At 45.7% G+C, this 20,255-nt stretch overlaps 1 protein-coding gene across 1 annotated transcript in view; it reads right to left on the reverse strand.

Moving 5' to 3' along the window:
* ARHGEF5 (Rho guanine nucleotide exchange factor 5) overlaps window positions 1-19,832 on the reverse strand; it is a 73,991-nt gene extending 54,159 nt beyond the window's left edge. The window contains exon 1 of the mRNA XM_083440702.1: window positions 19,649-19,832. The gene's annotated coding sequence lies outside the window, so the exon portion shown is untranslated. The remainder of the gene's footprint in view (window positions 1-19,648) is intronic.
* Window positions 19,833-20,255: the final 423 nt, after the last annotated feature.

A 20,255-nucleotide genomic window follows, 5' to 3' on the forward strand; every position in this document is an offset into this window, starting at 1 on the left:
AGCAGTGATCTGTGGGCCTGACAAGATGTCTCGGGAAGTGTGCTGTCTCCCCGGGGCTAAGATCCAGGATGTAACTGAACGACTGCCAGGAATCATAAAACCCACTGACAAATACCCCTTCCTCTTGGTTCATGTGGGAACCAATGACACTGCAAGCAATAGTCTCCAGAAGATCAAAAGAGACTACGAGGCTCTGGGCAGGAAATTGAGGCAATTAAATGCACAAATCGTCATCTCATCTGTCCTCCCAGTTGAACGACGTGGCCCAGGGAGAGAGGGGAAAATAGTGGAAGTAAACAGCTGGCTTCGCAAATGGTGTAAACAGGAACGGTTTGGATTCTTAGATCACGGACTGCAGTTTCTTGAAGATGGACTTCTGGCAAGCGATGGGCTGCACCTCACAACGGTTGGGAGGAATGTTTTTGCCAAAAAACTCAGAAACCTCATCAGGAGGGCTTTAAACTGACTAATGTGGGGGAGGGAGACAGTGCTCCTGAAGGTAGGAGTCTATCAATTGATGAAGATGATCATCCAAATGTCATAGACCAAATGGAGCAAACAGCAAGCAGACCTAGTGGTGGGAGGAAAAAATCCTTAAATAAGAGACACGGGGGAATGACTAATGGACTTCAATGTCTGTACACTAATGCACAAAGCATGGGAAATAAACAAGATGAGCTTGAGCTCTTGGTACAGCAAACTAAATATGACATAATAGGCATCACTGAAACCTGGTGGGATAAGTCCCACGATTGGAATGTAAAAATGGAGGGATACAATCTATTTCAGAGAAACAGACCAGACAAGAAAGGAGGAGGAGTGGCGTTATATGTCAGGGATGTGTATACCTGTGAAGAGGTCCAAGATTTAGAACCTCAAAGCCAAAGTGAGAGCATTTGGGTCAAAATTAAGGGAGAGAAGAATAACAGTGACCTCATTGTGGGAGTTTACTATAGATCCCCAAGCCAAACGGAGGACATAGATGATGCCTTCCTGGAACAGATGGCCAAGCATGCAAAAGGAAGGGAGATAGTAGTAATGGGGGACTTCAATTACCCGGATATTTGTTGGATGTCAAACTCAGCCAAGAGCATAAGGTCAAACAGATTCCTCACTGGCCTTGCAGACAACTTCATTGTCCAGAAAGTGGGAGAAGCAACAAGAGGAACAGCCATTTTAGATCTGGTCCTAACCAATGTCGATGACCTGGTTAATGGGGTAGAAGTGGAAGGATCATTAGGCGCAAGTGATCATGCTCTTCTGAAGTTTACTATACAACGGAAAGGAGCAGCCAAGCATACTAGGACTCAATTTCTTGACTTTAGGAAAGCCGACTTCATAAAACTTAGGGAAGTGCTGGGTGAGATCCCATGGACAGTAATACTAAAAGGAAAGGGGGTTCATGATGGCTGGGAGTTTGTTAAAAGGGAGATAGTAAAAGCACAACTTCAGGCAATACCAATGAGACGGAAACATGGAAGGTGCCTAAAGAAGCCAGGGTGGCTATCTAAAGAACGTTTAACTGAGTTAAGATTAAAAAAGGATGTGTACAAAAAATGGAAAAGGGGGGAAACCACCAAAGAAGAATTCAAACAAATAGCCAGCACGTGTAGACACAAAGTCAGAAAAGCTAAAGCACAGAATGAACTCAGGCTTGCTAGAGAGGTTAAAAGCAACAAAAAAGGCTTTTATGGGTATGTTCGTAGCAAAAGGAAGAACAAAGAAACAGTGGGGTCACTCAGAGGAGAAGATGGTGAAATGCAAACAGGGGACACAGAAAGGGCTGAACTCCTCAATGCCTTCTTTGCCTCAGTCTTCTCCGATAAAGAAAACAATGCCCGACCTGAAGAATTTGGAGCAAATAATTCAGCAGAGGAAACACAGCCCAGAATAACTAAGGAGATAGTACAAGAATACTTGGCTAGTTTAGATGTATTCAAGTCTCCAGGGCCAGATGAACTGCATCCAAGAGTATTAAAAGAACTGGCAGATGTGATCTCAGAACCACTGGCAATCATCTTTGAGAATTCCTGGAGAACAGGCGAAGTCCCGGCAGACTGGAGGAGGGCAAATGTTGTCCCTATTTTCAAAAAGGGGAAAAGAGAGGACCCAAATAATTATCGCCCAGTCAGTCTGACATCAATACCAGGGAAGATTCTGGAGCAGATCATCAAGCAAACAATCTGTGAGCACCTAGAAAGGAATGCTGTGATCACCAATAGTCAGCATGGATTTCTGAAAAATAAGTCATGTCAGACGAACCTGATCTCATTTTTTGACAGAATTACAAACCTGGTAGATGAAGGGAACGCAGTGGATGTAGTCTACCTTGATTTCAGCAAGGCATTTGACAAGGTGCCCCATGATATTCTTGTAAAGAAGCTGGTAAAATGCGGTCTTGACTATGCTACCACTCAGTGGATTTGTAACTGGCTGACTGACCGGACCCAAAGGGTGCTCATCAATGGTTCCTCTTCATCCTGGAGAAGAGTGACTAGTGGGGTGTCACAGGGTTCTGTCTTGGGCCCGGTCTTATTCAACATCTTTATCAACGACTTGGATGATGGACTCAAGGGCATCCTGATCAAATTTGCAGATGACACCAAACTGGGAGGGGTGGCTAACACCCCAGAGGACAGGATCACACTTCAAAACGACCTTGACAGATTAGAGAACTGGGCCAAAACAAACAAGATGAATTTTAACAGGGAGAAATGTAAAGTATTGCACTTGGGCAAAAAAAATGAGAGGCACAAATACAAGATGGGTGACACCTGGCTTGAGATCAGTACATGTGAAAAGGATCTAGGAGTCTTGGTTGACCACAAACTTGACATGAGCCAACAGTGTGACGCGGCAGCTAAAAAAGCCAATGCAATTCTGGGCTGCATCAATAGGAGTATAGCATCTAGATCAAGGGAAGTTATAGTGCCACTGTATTCTGCTCTGGTCAGACCTCACCTGGAGTACTGTGTCCAGTTCTGGGCACCACAGTTCAAGAAGGACACTGACAAACTGGAACGTGTCCAGAGGAGGGCAACCAAAATGGTCAAAGGCCTGGAAACGATGCCTTATGAGGAACGGCTAAGGGAGCTGGGCATGTTTAGCCTGGAGAAGAGGAGGTTAAGGGGGGATATGATAGCCATGTTCAAATATATAAAAGGATGTCACATAGAGGAGGGAGAAAGGTTGTTTTCTGCTGCTCCAGAGAAGCGGACACGGAGCAATGGATCCAAACTACAAGAAAGAAGATTCCACCTAAACATTAGGAAGAACTTCCTGACAGTAAGAGCTGTTCGACAGTGGAATTTGCTGCCAAGGAGTGTGGTGGAGTCTCCTTCTTTGGAGGTCTTTAAGCAGAGGCTTGACAACCATATGTCAGGAGTGCTCTGATGGTGTTTCCTGCTTGGCAGGGGGTTGGACTCGATGGCCCTTGTGGTCTCTTCCAACTCTATGATTCTATGATTCATCTTGCTCTATAGGCCGAGGGAACCAGCGTTTGTCCACAGACAGCTTCTGGGTCATGTGGCCAACATGACTAAGCCACTTCTGGTGAAGCAGAGCAGCGCACGGAAACCCCGTTTACCTTCCCACCGGAATGGTACCTATTTATCTACTTGCACTTTGATGTGCTTTTGAACTGCTAGGCTGGTAGAAACAACGGGAGCTCACCCTGTCACGGGGATTCAAACTGCCGACCTTCTGACCGGCAAGCCCTAGGCTCTGTGGTTTAGACCACAGTGCCATCCGCATTCAAGCAGTAATCATCTTCATGACAACCAATCAGTCTTCTTAGCAAAATGATTGTGCACCATCGTGCACTCTCCCTGCTCCACCAACGGGACCCCCTAGATCAGGGGTGATGAACCGCCTGTCTAATGGGTGAGCACAGCCCTTCAAGAATCCCTAGCCAGCCTTGGCGACTCTCTCCAAGCCACACTCCTCAGGCCATGCCCCTCTCTGGCCCTGCTCAAGTGCTTTAGCCTGTGCAGAATGCATTCTTAGACTGTGGCAATGCTTTTTCCTTGGCTGAAAGGCACGTGGAAGTGTGTGTGTTTGTATGTGTTTACATGCGTGCACAGCTCTATTGCATGGCTGGAATGCAGCCCATGGTACGAAGGCAAAAGACATTTCCCTTGCTCTGCCCACCTTTGCCTCTCGCCTCACCCACCAGCGGCATGCAGGGCATGATGGAATGCAGCCCTCTGGCTGAAACACCCCTGCCAGAGACCAGGGTGTTCTCTCCTCCCCCACCATCCCTCAGCTGGGCTCTGGGCAGGGCATGCTACATCATGACAGCTGGAAGGATAGTGATTTATTAAATGTATTTGGCTGATCATCAAAAAATAATCTAGGTGGCTTAGAAAGCAAAAACAAACACCATACGTACAAAACAAAACACAAAATATAATGATTAAGACAGTAAAAACCAGCAGCATAAAGCTTTCCTTCCAGTGGAGACGGAATAAAACCATGCGCAACTCAGCATAAAACCACACAAAGAGTTATTTAAAACCACATTTTTAAAAGTGACAGTACAGGGTTGATTTTAAAAATGCAAACTTTGAAAGGCCTGAGTAAATGAAATGCTCTTTATCTGGAACGAAAAAGACGATGAAGAATGTCTCAGGTGGCCCTCCCCCGGGGAGGATGTTCCTAGTGATGTTAAATTCCTGAGAATAATCTTTTCTATTATTCTCGAGAATTTAACATCACTAATTGTTCCAAAAGGAAGGTGCCATCATGGAGAAGTCCCTCATTTTCCTAGTTATCCACCTCACACCGCTTGTCAGAGGACTTCAGGGATGGGAAATGCATTTGGCCTGTATTTTAGTCCAAACCAACCTAATCTGCACATCCTGTACCAGTAAGCATATTTGCCATCGTATTTTATAATGCAGCTCTACAGCCAACCAATATGCATAAGAATGCATTGTTTTAGTGATCCCCCCCACCCCTCAAATGCATATATTAGACACAACGGTGTATAAAATGTAAATATGAGGAGACAGGCATGTGGCCGGGTCACATTCAGCGGGATGCAGGATGCTATCCCGCACCACGCTGAGGTGGGGGTGGGGCCTGGTGGCATGAGCGCAACCCGGTCCCACTCGGAAGTGGAACCGACCTCTCAAAAGTGCATCCATTCTCTTTCAAACATAAAATAGTTCCTTGTGCAGTATACTGTCCTGTGATCCTCAGATGAAGGGTGGTGAAAGGTAAAGATAAAGGGACCCCTGACCATTAGGTCCAGTCGTGACCGACTCTGGGGTTGCGGCGCTCATTTCGCTTTACTGAGGGAGCCGACATACAGCTTCCGGGTCATGTGGCCAGCATGACTAAGTCCCTTCTGGCGAACCCAAACAGCTCGTGGAAACACAGTTTACCTTTGCGCTGGAGTGGTACCTATTTATCTACTTGCACTTTGACGTGCTTTCGAACTGCTAGGTGGGCAGGAGCAGGGACCGAGCAATGGGAGCTCACCTCGTCATGGGGATTTGAACCGCCGACCTTCTGATCGGCAAGTCCTAGGCTCTGTGGTTTAACCCACAGTGCCACCCGCGTCCCTATGATGGGTGGTACATAAATCTAATTAAAAATAAAAATAAATACCCTTTCTTTAAAGGGCCACACACATGCTTTGGTGTCTCAGATTCAAATTCCCCCAGCACCTCCAAGTACAAGAGACTCAAGTTGCAGCATGACAGGGAAGGACCCAAGAGACTCGAGAGTTGCCAGTCAGAGACAATTCATTCATTCCACACTAGTTTTTTATGGCACAAATGTTCCTCCATTTCCTATTTATGGTGCATCGTTTGCTCAAATTTACCGTATTTTTCACTCCATTGGACGCACCGGACCATAGGACCCACCGGACCATAGGAGGGGACGAACAGGGGAAAAAAAATTTCTTGTTCTCCCCCTCTAAAACAAGGTGCGTTCAAGGTACATTCACCAGAGCTTGTGGGGCTGGCGGTGGGGGGAAGCGCTGCTTTCCGCCACCGCCAGCCTCAAAGATCCCTGAAGCCTTTGGAGCGCAGCGCCCCGCTGCCCTGCAGAGGCTTTGCGCACAGCCATCCCCAAGCTAGAGCAGCGAGACGGAGCCCTCCGTCTCGCTGTTCTGGCTTGGGAACAGCCTTGCTAGCCTCTGCAGGACAGCGGGGTGAAGGCACCCCGCTGCCCTGGAGAGGCTTTGCGCACAGCCCTCTCCAAGCTAGAGCAGCGAGACGGAGCCCTCCGTCTCGCTGTTCTGGCTTGGGAACAGCCTTGCTAGCTTCTGCAGAACAGCGGGGTGAAGGCACCCTGCTGCCCTGGAGAGGCTGTGCGCGCAGCCATCCCCAAGCTAGAACAGCGAGACGGAGCGCTCCGCAGTGCTCTGTCTTCCTGGTCTGGCTTTGGGCTTAGCGTCGCAGCCTGCATTCGCTCTATAGGACGCACACACATTTCCCCTTAATTTTTGGAGGGGAAAATATGTGTCCTATAGAACGAAAAATACGGTACCTTGAGTTTGCACTTTGATGTTGGGAAGCGGCATCTCCTTGGTGGATACGGGAACATACGACTGTTTATGTTTTTTAATCCAGGAAAATGTGATAATTCACCCAGATAGAGCATATGATCTAGAGCCTGCTGGATCAGGACCATGTCCCAACTAGTGCAGCCTCTTGATCTCGCAGTGGCCATGCAGCTGCCGGTTGCAACAGGTATTTGGAGGCCCTGCTGCCTCTAGATGTGAAGGTAGCTCTTCCTCCTCCATGAATTTGTCTGTTGTTCTTGTTTAGTCGTGTCCGACTCTTCGTGACCTCATGGACCAGAGCACACCAGGCACTTCTGTCTTCCACTGCCTCCCACAGTTTAGTCAAACTCATGCTAGTAGCTTCGAGAACACTATCCAACCGTCTCGTCCTCTGTCGTCCCCTTCTCCTTGTGGCCTCCATCTTTCCCAACATCAGGGTCTTTTCCAGGGAGTCTTCTCTTCTCATGAGGTGGCCAAAGTCTTGGAGCCTCAGCTTCAGGATCTGTCCTTCCAGTGAGCACTCAGGGCTGATTTCCTTCAAAATGGATAGGTTTGATCTTCTTGCAGTCCATGGGACTCTCAAGAGTCTCCTCCAGCACCATAATTCAGAAGCATCAATTCTTCGGCGATCAGCCTTCTTTATGGTCCAGCTCTCACTTCCATACATCACTACTTAATTTGTCTAATCCTCTTTTAAAGCCATTGATTGGTGGTGGCTTGGTGGAACGTTTTTACTTGAGTTTTACTGGCAACATATTGAATATATTTTGGAAATTGGTTTGTACATTTGTTCTCTATAGGTTTGACTGCCTTTCAAGATATCAATTGGCAGGAAGGTTCCCAAGGTAGGGGTGGTGTTCTTTGTTGATATTTGGAAGCCTGCCGCCATTTTGATTCAAGATAGCAGGTGGAAACATCACTCTTGTGTGACTTCACCCATTTTTTGACATGGGGTGGTGGTGGTCATTGAGTTGTTGTTGTTTTTATTTTGATTACATACCTTGTGGTTTAAATTCTGATTTCATCCTGTGAACCGCCCTGAAACCTGTGGGCATGGGGCGGTATATATTGCCACCAAACTTGACATGAAGGTTTCTGAGCTGGGGATGGGGGACTTCATTGACGTTGAGGTACTGGGAGCGATTTTGAATCCAGAAGGCAGATTGAAATGTGATTTTGTATTGACTTCACCTGATTTTTGGCAGGACTGATTTTGGCAGGGGGGGATGGGGGGGTCAAAGAAGAATGGTTCTCTAAAGGCTGTCCAGTGTGCTCACAGTAGATTCAAGGTTTTCACCACTGAGCTTTGAACCATCTCTTAGCCACATTTGCAAAAAGCACCCCACCATATTCCATGCCTGCCTATGTGTGCATGTGCTTGAGATCATGGGCACCTGCCTGGCTGAAAAGAGATGTCTATCACTGGGCATTGATACTTGACTGGAGATGAAAGTGCCTCTGCTGAACCACATCAGGCAATATGGGGAAGTTATCAGCCTAAACATCACTCTACTCTTAGTGCTGAGCAAGCATGACATGGAGTATGTGCTCAGTGGGAATTTTTTGCAATCGTGGGAAAAGCAAATTGATGTTTAATGTTGCTTAATAGGTTCAGGCAACAAGTGGAGAAGAGACTTCAGCAATATGTGGGAGGGCAAGAAGAAAGAGTGGGCTCAGGCAATGAAGCCTAGTGTGAGGGGGGAGACACAGCAGAAGTATGTTAAGAGTCCCCTTTATTTTATCATTTGGCTGGGGGAGGTATGAAAAGGTCAGCTCATTTACCACTTTACTAATGGGGAGAGAGACATCTGCTGTTCGTACGAAGTTGCAAGAATGCATATAGAATGAAATGCAGTGTAATTGCTAAGATTTAATTACTGCCTTATTCCTTTGCAACTCTGCAAGTGTATGCAGTGGTTTCATTTTTAGTAACCATCAGTGTTGTGTTTCTGTAGCTGAGGTTCTTACACCATGCCTGCTGATTAAGTCAAGACCTCATAAGTTTTAATTGGCCTTTGTAAACAAGTTGGACAGCTCTTGGTGATAGGCTAAGATTGTCTAAAGGGGAAAAAAGTAGGCCTACGGTTTATTCAGACACTGAATCAAGTCGATTTCATTTGTGCTCACTTAGCCACAAAAGTTAGGCGCATGATTTTAAGAGCCTTTCCAGACACAACTACTGACTGTTGCTAACTCAAGAAGAGGTTTCCAGCTTAGAATCATTTGGCCCTCCAATGCAAGATGTAAAACTTTATAAACAATGCTTGTGAGAGACTTGCATTGTTAACATTTTAAAATTCATGCGTCCATCTGAGCACACAGCAGAACTGTGTGTGTCCTGCATGGCTATAAAGTGCTCAGAGGTATTTTGTCCTAGTAAGTGTTATTTATATTTTGTTAAGTAAGAAGGAAAATAATAAATAAAACAAACATGCACCAAGTTTACTCAGGTTCTGCGCTAAGAAAAGATGGAGTTTGCATCTTGTATCAATTATACAGATACTTGCATATTTCCACCTTATTTTGCATAACGTATGAAATTGTATTTGCTAGTCAAAAGTAGGAGTGTGTTTTTGGCCTCTCCCCTCATTTGTTACTTCCCTGCTCTCCAGAACTTCCCTAAGTCTGAAGTATTTTGAGGGCATCTCTCCCTTCAAAGTACTGAAGTTAAGTTGTCCCAAAACAGTATTCAGCAGAATGACTTAGGATGGACTTTTAAGTAATGATCAATGAGATGCTTATCCCATTCAAGCTGAAATATTCAGATTTTGGGGTATATAGTTATCATCTGCTTACTGTTTTGCTTATTGGCTAGATTTTATTCATTTGCATCAGGTTACTTTTTTTATTTATTTGCCTTTTAAAAATTCAGCCATGTTTACTCAAAAAGATAATTACTCCAGAGTGAGTCTATATTAGCAAGAGGCCTTCAGGATTGCAGGTCCATGGATATGTTTTATTCTCATTTCATTATTAGATGCAGCTTTAATGCTCCGTGACATAAGATATTCAAAAACTTTTGCCACGACAAAATTGTGGAACCACTGTTCATATTTACTCTGCCATCCTGTGGCAACTATGGACAATTTCAAGTCCCTTGAGGCAGTGGCGTAGCGTGGGGGGTGCAGGGGGGGGCCGCACTGGGCGCAACATATGGGGGTTAGGGTTAGGGGGCACAAATCCACGGGTTAGGGTGCGCAAATCCACGGGTTAGGGGGAGCAAATCCACGGGTTAGGGGGCGCAAATCCACGGGTTAGGGGGCGCAAATTACTTGCCTTGCCCCGGGTGCTGACAACCCACGCTACGCCACTGCCTTGAGGAGAAGGGAGGCAAAGGCCCAGAGCTAGGACTGTGGAAGGAGTGCAGAGAGAATGCCATGGTGCACCTGTAGCAGCACAACTGCCTCAGCAGCAACAGAACATGTCTTTCTCACAGGCATAGGCAAACTTGGCCCTCCAGATGTTTTGGGACTACAACTCCCATCATCCTTAGCTAACAGGACCAGTGGTCAGGGGGATGATGGGAGTTGTAGTCCCAAAATGTCTAGAGGACCAAGTTTGCCTATGCCTGCTCTTCCATATCGGATGCTACAGCCATAGCAGGTGCTGTAACTCTCCAACAGCTTGCCTTCACCTCTGAAGATGCACTCTCCCACTGCCCACACTGGGCTTTCGATACATTAGTTGCACACATCTCTCTCTTCGCACACATATCCTAGAATAGAATCATAGAATCATAGAGTTGGAAGAGACCACAAGGGCCATCGAGTCCAACCCCTGCCAAGCAGGAAACACCATCAGAGCACTCCTGACATATGGCTGTCAAGCCTCTGCTTAAAGACCTCCAAAGAAGGAGACTCCACCACACTCCCTGGCAGCAAATTCCACTGTCGAACAGCTCTTACTGTCAGGAAGTTCTTCCTAATGTTTAGGTGGAATCTTCTTTCTTGTAGTTTGGATCCATTGCTCCGTGTCCGCTTCTCTGGAAGCAGCAGAAAACAACCTTTCTCCCTCCTGACAGCCAAACTGGTGTATCTTCCATAGAGAGGAGTACCAGAGCAGAGGAGGAAAGGGTGGGTGGCACTCTCAGCAAATGGCACACCTGCCAGCTGCTGGGTCCACCTTCTCAAGCGAGGTAGGCATCCTGGGAGGGCAGAATCTCTTAAAGGCACCCAGAAAGGAAGATGCAAGAGAGACAGAGAGAGGCAGGTGTATAACAAGAAATAAAGTAGAGAGGCTGCTGCCTAGAAGGGGTACCCTTGGAACTGTGATTAGTGAGGAATCTGGGGAGACTCTATGGAGAGGTGGGAGCAATCTTCCATAATATGAAAAAATATAACGTCAGTTGCAAATGCAGGTATCTAATATTAAGGAAATATTCAGAGAAAATCCAGTTGATATTTTGCACTGGAATCTGCAAGTGAGAATTCTGACAGCAAACCCCTCTCAACTCTAGCTAGTAGAAACCCTTAGCTCTCCCTGCCTCCACTGGAAAATTAGAGAAGGTGGTTCTATATTTATAATGTAATTCTCTTCTACAGGACCTAGTGGTCCTGGTGGTCTTCTATAGGACCACCAGTGCAACTGCAAAAAGGTGCTAACTCATGAATTATGATTTTGCAATGCTACTGACAAGTGGAGGAGGAGACCACATCCAGAAAACACATGACTTCTTCATTTTGCCGCAATATTTTACACATCTGAATATGCACCTCTACAACCTTGTGAGTGCCAGCCATAGAGATGAGTCCTCCAGAACTGTCCCCAAGTTCTATGCACTATGACATTGTATAGCGTGACCTTACATAGTTGAATCGGAAGAGATTAATCTGTCTGTCTAAAGAACATTCGGGTGCATGTATAACTACACCCTTATTCCATGTACTTACCCCAGGTTGTTAGACTAGTTTTAAACTGGCTTTGCTGGTTGGAATCACCCCTTTATTAACTATTTTAAGCATCACATTTTTACTGAGAAATGGCCTACTTACAACTTCATTCATTTGTTCCATTTTTATTTTATTTTTTAAACTCGCTTTTCCGGGAATCTTCTCTCACAAGGTGGTTCACTACATCATCATATAAAAATAATATACCAATTGTTTAATACAATCTCATTAACATTATAAAATAGTTAGCCAACCTTAAAATAACAGGAGGTTCATATGGGTGCAAGTGATCCTTCAAATAACCAAGTCCCAAATTGTTTAAAGCATAAAACCAAGACCTTAAACTGGGCCAGAATTAAACAGGCAGCCACGCACAGACTGGGTGAAATATAATCCAAATGTCTAGTTTCTACAAGCATTATAGTGACCACATTCTGCACCAATTGAAGTTCCCAAATCATTTAAAAAGGGAGTCCCATGCTAAACCCATTGCAGTAATGTAGCCTGGTTGAATCACTGAAGTAAGATTTGCCTTCTCAAAATAAGGCTGTAGCTAGCAAAACAACTAAGGTTGATAAAAGTGCTTCTGGCCTTTGATACCACCTGACATCACAAAGATAATGCGGAGATCTCCCAAACCCATCCTTGGCTCTTTAGGGGCCAGCAACCACATCCAGATTGGCAGATTTCCTGGTCTACAGTACATACATCTTGCCTAGATTAAGATTTCCACCATGGTGAAAAAGAGAGGTAGATAGTTATCTGCATATTTATTATCAGGAGGTCATATCTCCTAGTGACTTTGCCCTCTGGTTTCATGTAGGTGTTGAAATGTTTGGAGGGTCAGTTGAGCCTTGAGGCACTCCAAAGGCCAGTAGCCAAGAAAGGAAAGAGAGGTTCTTGAGAACCATCATCCACACTGAATTAGATCTACTGCAGTACGGTGCCCTCAAGCCTCATCCCAGAGAGAAATTCTGGAAGGAGAACACAATGGTACTGGAAACCGTTGAGAAGTCAAGGAGAACATTCCTCCCATCCATTCCCCAGTTTAAATCATCTGCCAAGGCAGTTTCTGTCTCAAAGCCATGATGGAAGCCAGATTCAAAGTTAACTCAAGAGTTAACAAAACACCACCCACTCCAGCGCCTTCCTTAATAGTGGCAAATTACAGACTGAGTGATAGTTTCTCAAAGACATATATTTACATAAATGAACATGTAAAATTTAGGTCAGGTTAGTTTTTCCCAGGCAGATGGCAGCCTTAAGTAGAATGGCAAGATAGAATAAAGGCTGAGGCTATGACAGGCTTCCTCAACCTCGGCCCTCCAGACCTTTTGAGACTACAATTCCTATCATCCCTGACCACTGGTCCTGCTAGCTAGGGATCATGGGAATTGTAGGCCAAAAACATCTGGAGGGCCGAGGTTGAGGAAGCCTAGGCTATGACAATCCACTCAGGCAAGCATTGAACATGGCCTCAAGAGCCTTTGTGGGTCATACTTGCTGAACCGAATGTTTTGGACTTGGGTTATAATATAATTATAATAACAAAACAATAACAATTTATTATTTATAACCCGTCCAACTGGCTGGGTTGTGTTTTGAATGGTAATTATATTTAATTTTTAAACTTTCAAGTATTGGAGGTTGGCTCTGTTGTCATGAAAAACACTAGCAACTAATGAGAAACATCCATATCCAGCTTTTTGCCATGGAGACAAACTGAAAGCTGCACAGCGGAGTTCTTCAAACCATGCGCCAGAGGAGAAAACATTATGTTTTCACTGAACCCAGAGAGGGCGCTTCCCAGCTATACCCACTGCTCTACCAGTCTGCCTTCACCTTTGGGCAATGTAGTAAGGGCTATTCATTGGCAACCATGGGTTCCCCCTAACAATCTATTTACTGAGCACTCATTCTGATTTGTTTGTGATGAGGTTATACAAACTATGAGCATTCATCCTGTATTAATCGTAATTTGCTTGCAAGGTGTTTATATGTCTTCCTATTAATCATTCCTTTATCCCACACTTTTCAGTGCATTTCCTGATCACTTTCCAAACTTCGAAAAGTCAGGTTCTTTTTTTAAAATGGGTGTTGTACTTGGATGACAGAGCCCTTGAGTCAGATGTGCTGACCCAAACTTACAGTATGTGTTTAACTCCCTCCCGCAAAATAGTGACAATCTGGAGACACCCTGTTTCATTCCTATCCTGTTCATGCATTCAGGGGCTCCTAAAGGATTTTTTTTTAAAAGAAAATGAAGCAGTATTTCTCTGCAAAGATAAATATCTACCAGGATTCATTCCTTGCTCTAATTTTCCTAAGTAGTGAATGGAAGGAAAGTGAAGTATAGTTTTTCTACTTGGAAAGAAGAGTCTCCAACTTCGATAGGACTTACTCTCAAATTAAGAGTGCAGAGGACTGAAATCACTGAGGACTTCAGCTCTCTGATAAAATAGACTAGCCAAGAAATCAGGGGCAACCTATGGGTAACACAATTTTCAGTGAAATGCAAAAATACAGTGGTGCCTCGCAAGACGAAAAGAATCCGTTCCGCGAGTCTCTTCGTCTAGCGGTTTTTTCGTCTTGCGAAGCAACCCTATTAGCGGATTAGCGGATTAGCGCTATTAGCGGTTTAGCGGCTATTAGCGGCTATTAGCGGCTATTAAAGGTTTAAGGGATTAGCAGATTAGCTGCTAAAAGGCTATTAGCAGCTTAGTGCCTTAGAAAAAGGGGGTGGGGAGCGGAAAAAAATCGCAGGAACTCGCGAGCAAGCCCATAGCAAATTCGTTTTGCGAAGCACCTCCAAAACGGAAAACCCTTTCGTCTAGCGGGTTTTCCGTCTTGCGAGGCATTCGTCTTGCGGGGCACCACTGTATTCAATTTTGTTGCAAAGTTAAAAATACACTCCTTTTGCAGTTTAAGTCTTTATATTAGCTGTATTCTTGCTTATATGCCTCAATTTATCCACAGCAATATCTTCAACCCAAGACAGGCATCCTTTTTGGAGCAAAGGGATTCATGTCTTGTGTACGATTGTCTGGTAAGTTTGGCTCATTCAGTTTGGAGGACAAGAGCCACCGACTAAAGAGTTACTACTCCAAACATTGCAGTTTAGGCTTACACCTAGGATGTTGTACATGAACACTTAAAATGTAATGTGTGAATGAGACAAATGGATTGGCCGCAGCTTCAGATCTTTCACCCCAGCAGCACGTGAATTACAAAATGTGCGTTGGGGTTATAAAGACTGCAGTATTGGTTGTGAAGCCAACCAAAAGTGATAGGAGCATTAAGCAGCCTGTTTATTCAGAGAAACCCTTCCTGGAATACAAAAGAGAATTTGCAAGTTGCAAAGCATCACTGGAGAGGAGCATGGGTTGCCAACCTTCTTAGACCAGCAGGTGAATTTTGATTTTTGACACAACATGTATTTTGTGTTTTTTTTCTTGTATTTTTATGCTGTGAACTGCCCTGAGATCTTCGAATGAAGAACAGTATACAAATTTAACAACAGCAACAACAATGCTGTAGTAGCTCTCACAAGGCCTGTGTAACAAGAGAGAGAAAGAGATAGAAAATACATTGGAAATTTCATGTGATGGAAAAGAACTGCAGTCTAGCCTTTTCCCTGATATGCTAGGGAGGTTGGGGGGAAATGAGGGGTTGATATGGAGGAATAGTCAATCATACAATATCCCAGTTGCAGCATGAAGTAATTAGTATAGAAGTAGTTCTATACTCTTGGTTGCAGGTCAAGTTTCAGACCTTAAATGCCTGAAAAGCAGCTCTGAGGACCAAAGTAGATGCTAGGCTAAAAACCTGGCTTGTGCAACTTGTGACGCACCAAGCCCACTGCAAGGCATTAGGAATCGATGAGTTCAGAAATCTCCCGGGACAGTACTGTATTTAAAAAGGTCAATGTCAAATAGCTAGCAAGCCACAGCACACTGCTAATGAACCGCATTCAGGCTGTCCAGTCACAGATTGTGCAGATCTGCACGGAACAAAAATGGCAGGCCTCCGCTTGGCTCCCTCTCTCCATCCACAACCAAGCTGGGTGGGGCTGATGAGGAGCAGGAGTTCAAAAAATCTGATGGGTCCCAAGTTGGGGGAGGATGATCTAGGACAGTGTAATTCAACTCTGGGTCTCCACATGCTGTTGGACTACAACTCTTGTTCATTGCCTCAACTGGCTGGGCATTGTGGGAGTTGCATTCCAATCTCTGGGAACCCAAAGTTGAAGAAGACCGGCATGGGATAACCTGATGCCACATGTTCTGCAAAGCGTGTTCTCCTTCATAGAGAGCACGTGTTGTGGTGGGGTCTGACAGGCCACCCCTCTGTTGCTGGGCGGGATAGTTTGGATGACCATCCACGGTGATTGGGCGGTTGGGTTACTGGGGAAATCTTGGCGTTGCCATTTAGGGGGACGGACCAAAGGTTATATAATCAGGTCATGCAGCACTGACTGGGCTCTTTTGCTGTGTGCATCGGATCACCCACCCACCCTCCCTAATCTAGGGCTATTGAGTTGACCTTGCTATGCCTGTCATGGGGTTGTCTGCTTTTGGGGCAGGGGCCTGGTAGGAATTTTGTCCATTTGGCAGATTGGCTGGTGCCATTTGGTTTTTGCCTACTGCATAGCAAATCATCACAACTTGTAAGGTTGCGGTTAGGCATTGGTTTAAAAACTGGTTGGTGGAGGGGTAAGGATTGGCGGTGCCTGCCCCTCCAACGCTGCTGCAGAAAGGGAATTCCGTTAAAGGAATCCAGGGACTTTCCATTCTTTCGTCTGTACCCCTGCAGGGGGCTTAGGGCCGTGCAAGCCCCAGGGAGCATGTGGGGGGGTGAGGGTCTGGTGCCTGGCTCCATGCTCCCCCCAATATTGTTTTCCCTTACTGTCTTTCGCTGGAATCCGGAAGTCAGTTCTGTCCTGGGGCGGGGACAGATCTTGGAACCAATGCCTAAGCAACCACTCACATTTATGTATTTTAATACAGCCAAATTTATGCCAAAAACAAACCTTCTGTGTGAATTGTGATTTATTTAGGGGTGGCTTGGGGGACCTTGATACACAACTAGCTGCAGTCACTGATATAGAGCCAAGATGGGGGAACGCAGAATATTGTATTAGGACATTTGTACTAGACATGATGGAGGGGAAATTCTTTCCTATTGCACTAAATATGGAATGAAGCACAGCTGTGAACTGAACCTGAATACGAGCAGAAATGCATTTTATTATGGGGGACATAGGAATGAAAGAAATGGTAGGATTTATCGCCAAGGCCTGTGGCAAATATAAGTAAATTTACGCAGGCTGGTACTACACATTTCAGGGCCAGTCCACGTTTCCTGTAAACATAGACCTGCATCTAGAGAGGTGTCCCCTCTCCCCTCTCAGAACATTGGGTGCTATGCTGCCCCCAGCAGCTAATGACACTGTGTAGGAAAAGAAAAACGCAGGACACATTGATGCTTAAACAGAGGAGGTGCTACAACATGTTACAGAGAATGACGTAATTTGCTAAATACACATCAATCAATTAACACATTTTGCCATGTAAGATAACATGACAAAATTGGATCAGTAATGCATGGTAACAAAAATAAAACATTTTAAATTGAATAACGCCTTAACATAATTTGAGAAACAACTGGTGCAAACATCTGCAAATTTTTGGTTATCTCAGTGTTTTTAGTTCCCACCAAGGCCATCATTTTTACTCATTACTGCATTACTGAAGGATGAACCATGCTATCTATAACTGGGTTACCCATTTAGTTTTGACAAAGGGCCAACCAATATATTATGTCCAGTCAACTGAGTCCCAAAGCATCATAACCCATCTACGTCTGATGGATGGGGGACTATTTATGCTGTGGTAGACAGCTGGACGTAAGTTTGCCATTTCTTTTCTTTTTACCAGGAGAGATGTTCACTGAAGGTGACTAGATTGGGTCTCCCTCTAACAGATCACATGGAGGACCTGCACATGCACAATAGGTAAAGGTAAAGGTACCCCTGCCCGTACGGGCCAGTCTTGACAGACTCTAGGGTTGTGCGCTCATCTCACTCTAGAGGCCGGGAGCCAGCGCTGTCTGCAGACACTTCCGGGTCACGTGGCCAGCGTGACAAGCTGCATCTGGTGAGCCAGCGCAGCACACGGAATGCCGTTTACCTTCCCACTAGTAAGCGGTCCCTATTTATCTACTTGCCCCCGGGGGTGCTTTCGAACTGCTAGGTTGGCAGGTGCTGGGACCGAACGACAGGAGCGCACCCCGCCGCAGGGATTCGAACCGCCGACCTTTTGATCGGCAAGTCCTAGGCGCTGAGGCTTTTACCCACAGCACCACCCTGGTCCCTCCGCACATGCACAATACTGTCTTCTTAATGTCAAGCATTAATTCACAAAATGACAGGCACAAAGTGATGCCTTGTATCACTCATCAGCCATGGCAGCATGAATTCTACAGAGGAAGTGACTGAAAAGTGCATATTTAGTGCTAAAAATAATATACATTGGCTGCAATTAATCACTAGTTGTGTGCGTTGGTTACAGCAACTGGCCTTAGACTGGAGAAAAACGTATCTGCCTGCATCGCCAGATGCATTTTTCAATTGAAGAGAACCTGGATGAACTTCGAAATACAGATGCGCAATGCCTGCACATTCAATTCTCTCTTGCTGGATCAAGCTAAATTTCTGGAATAGAATCATAGAACTGTAGAGTTGGAAGGGACCCTGAGGATCATCTAGTCCAACCCCCTGCAATGCAGGAATATGCAGCTGGTCCAAATAGCCCTCCAACATCTTGGTGCAATTCAGCTGCCGAACATCCTGGGTTTTCCCCAAAGCTATTCTTTCTGATTGGCCCCTTCAGATGTCACCTATCAAATGCTTGTATCTCCATACTTCAACAGCCAACAAAGGTCAAGCACACGGATCTCTCTCTTCCACGGCGGCTTGGGGATCCATTCTTTGAAACCAGAATACCTTAGAAACCATAAACTGCACTTTATGTTTATCTCACGGTGGTTGTGAGTATATGGGGTGGGACGAACCCCTTGCCTCTTTGTCACTGCAGTAATCACCTTTGCATACCATAAAAGTCATAAGACGTCCACAAATGAGACAAGGGCAGAGGTCCAGAGTTCAGGCAGTCCATTTGACCTGAGGCTGTTGTCCTCAGCAGCCCCTTCAGTTGGGGCCAGAAGCTGCTGCCCAGTGGGAAGAAATCTACTTTGATGTGGGGATCAGGCAGGCCTCAACTTCAGGTCCTGTCTACGGACAAGAGGCTGACAAGGGATCTACTTAGCAACTACCGGAAACAAACTTTTCAAACACTGCATTAGTCCCAGGAAACTTGTTAGATCCGACTCCTTTCTTGTACAAATCTTTGCTAACAGGAGGCTGAGCTCAAGCAGCGTAGCTACTACACGGAAAGACAAAGGTTGTGACTTATTCCCGACTGCCAGTTTTCTTCAAGGTAGATGAGACGAGCAGTGGCGTAGCGTGGGTTGTCAGCACCCGGGCAAGGCAAGTAATTTGCGCCCCCCAACCCGGGGCAAGGCAAGTAATTTGCGCCCCCCCCCCGCGCTGCACTGTCCCTCCCCCAGATAGTCCCTCGCTCTCTCTCCGCACCGCACTGCACGCCTGGCACCCTCCCCACCACAGTGGGCGGCGACCTGGCGGCTTGGATCGGATTCGCACAGCCAGCACTGCAGTGAGAGAAAGTGAGTGAGCCAGGTAGGGGCAGAGAACTGCGAGTGCGAGCGCCCCCCCCAGATGTTGCGCCCGGTGCGGCCAGCCCCCCCTGCACCCCCCACACTACGCCACTAGAGACGAGGACCCACCTGTTGCTTCTGGCAGAGGGGAACGCTAAGAAACAAATCCAGCACTCCCATAAGACCTTTATAGGATATATCCACAACAACAAAGATCAAACCAAGTCCAGAGTTATTAGTCACTCGATAGCATGATTAAAAAAAAAGTAATGAACTTCACTCTACATTTTAAAATGGTGGGTCCTTTTCTTCTCCCGAAATTGCCTGTCAGACCCCATTACAGTCTTGATTAAACGTGACACAGCTCAGCTGGAATTCCTGTACAAGGCCCCACGGGTGCCTCTCTCCCTCTTTCTCTTTCTCTCCTATTCTTCTCCCAGGAATGTTGCAACAGATCAGAGTTTCCCTCCTTGTATCGTAACTTAGAGACAAGATCAAATTCCCTTACCTGACTGGTGTCACATCTTGAACTTTAAAAGGGTCTTTTCCCATAGATCTGGTGTGGATCCTCGCTGCTGCTCCTGGGGCCAGGTTAAAGTTTTTTCTCCTGGTTCCCCCGAGGCTGGAGGTATTTTTGTCTGTGTCTAACTCTTTCAGGTGAGTACAAATGAGCACACCTTCCTGAGCTGGGAAAGACAGGAAGTCAGGAAAGCCACAAGCTGATTGGTCTGCTTCAGAGTACAGAGTCTAGTGAGGAAACAGAGACTCCTCAGCCAGGTGGGGAGAGGAGGGAGGGAAACAGAGCACAAAGAAAAGCAGCGCGATAGAGGCTTGGGAGGCGAGTCAGAGATCACTGACTTCTATCTCTCAGTTGAGTGGAAACTGTAACACACCAATACTTTGCAGGGAGGAGTCCATGAGATGCCTCTTTGTAAGAGATTTCCGGATTGTTATTATTGATCAGCATTGTGCCATCAATGTACATAGCACTTGACAAAGAAGCATCAAGGAAAAATGAAGTATACTGCTTTTCCTTAAATAAGAACAACGAAGGAGAGATACTCATAGATGTCTGTTTAGTACAGACATGGCCAAACTTGGCCCTCCAGATGTTT

This window comes from Podarcis tiliguerta (genome assembly GCF_965153285.1).
Source record: "Podarcis tiliguerta genome assembly, chromosome: 5".
NCBI classification, from domain to species: Eukaryota; Metazoa; Chordata; class Lepidosauria; order Squamata; family Lacertidae; genus Podarcis; species Podarcis tiliguerta.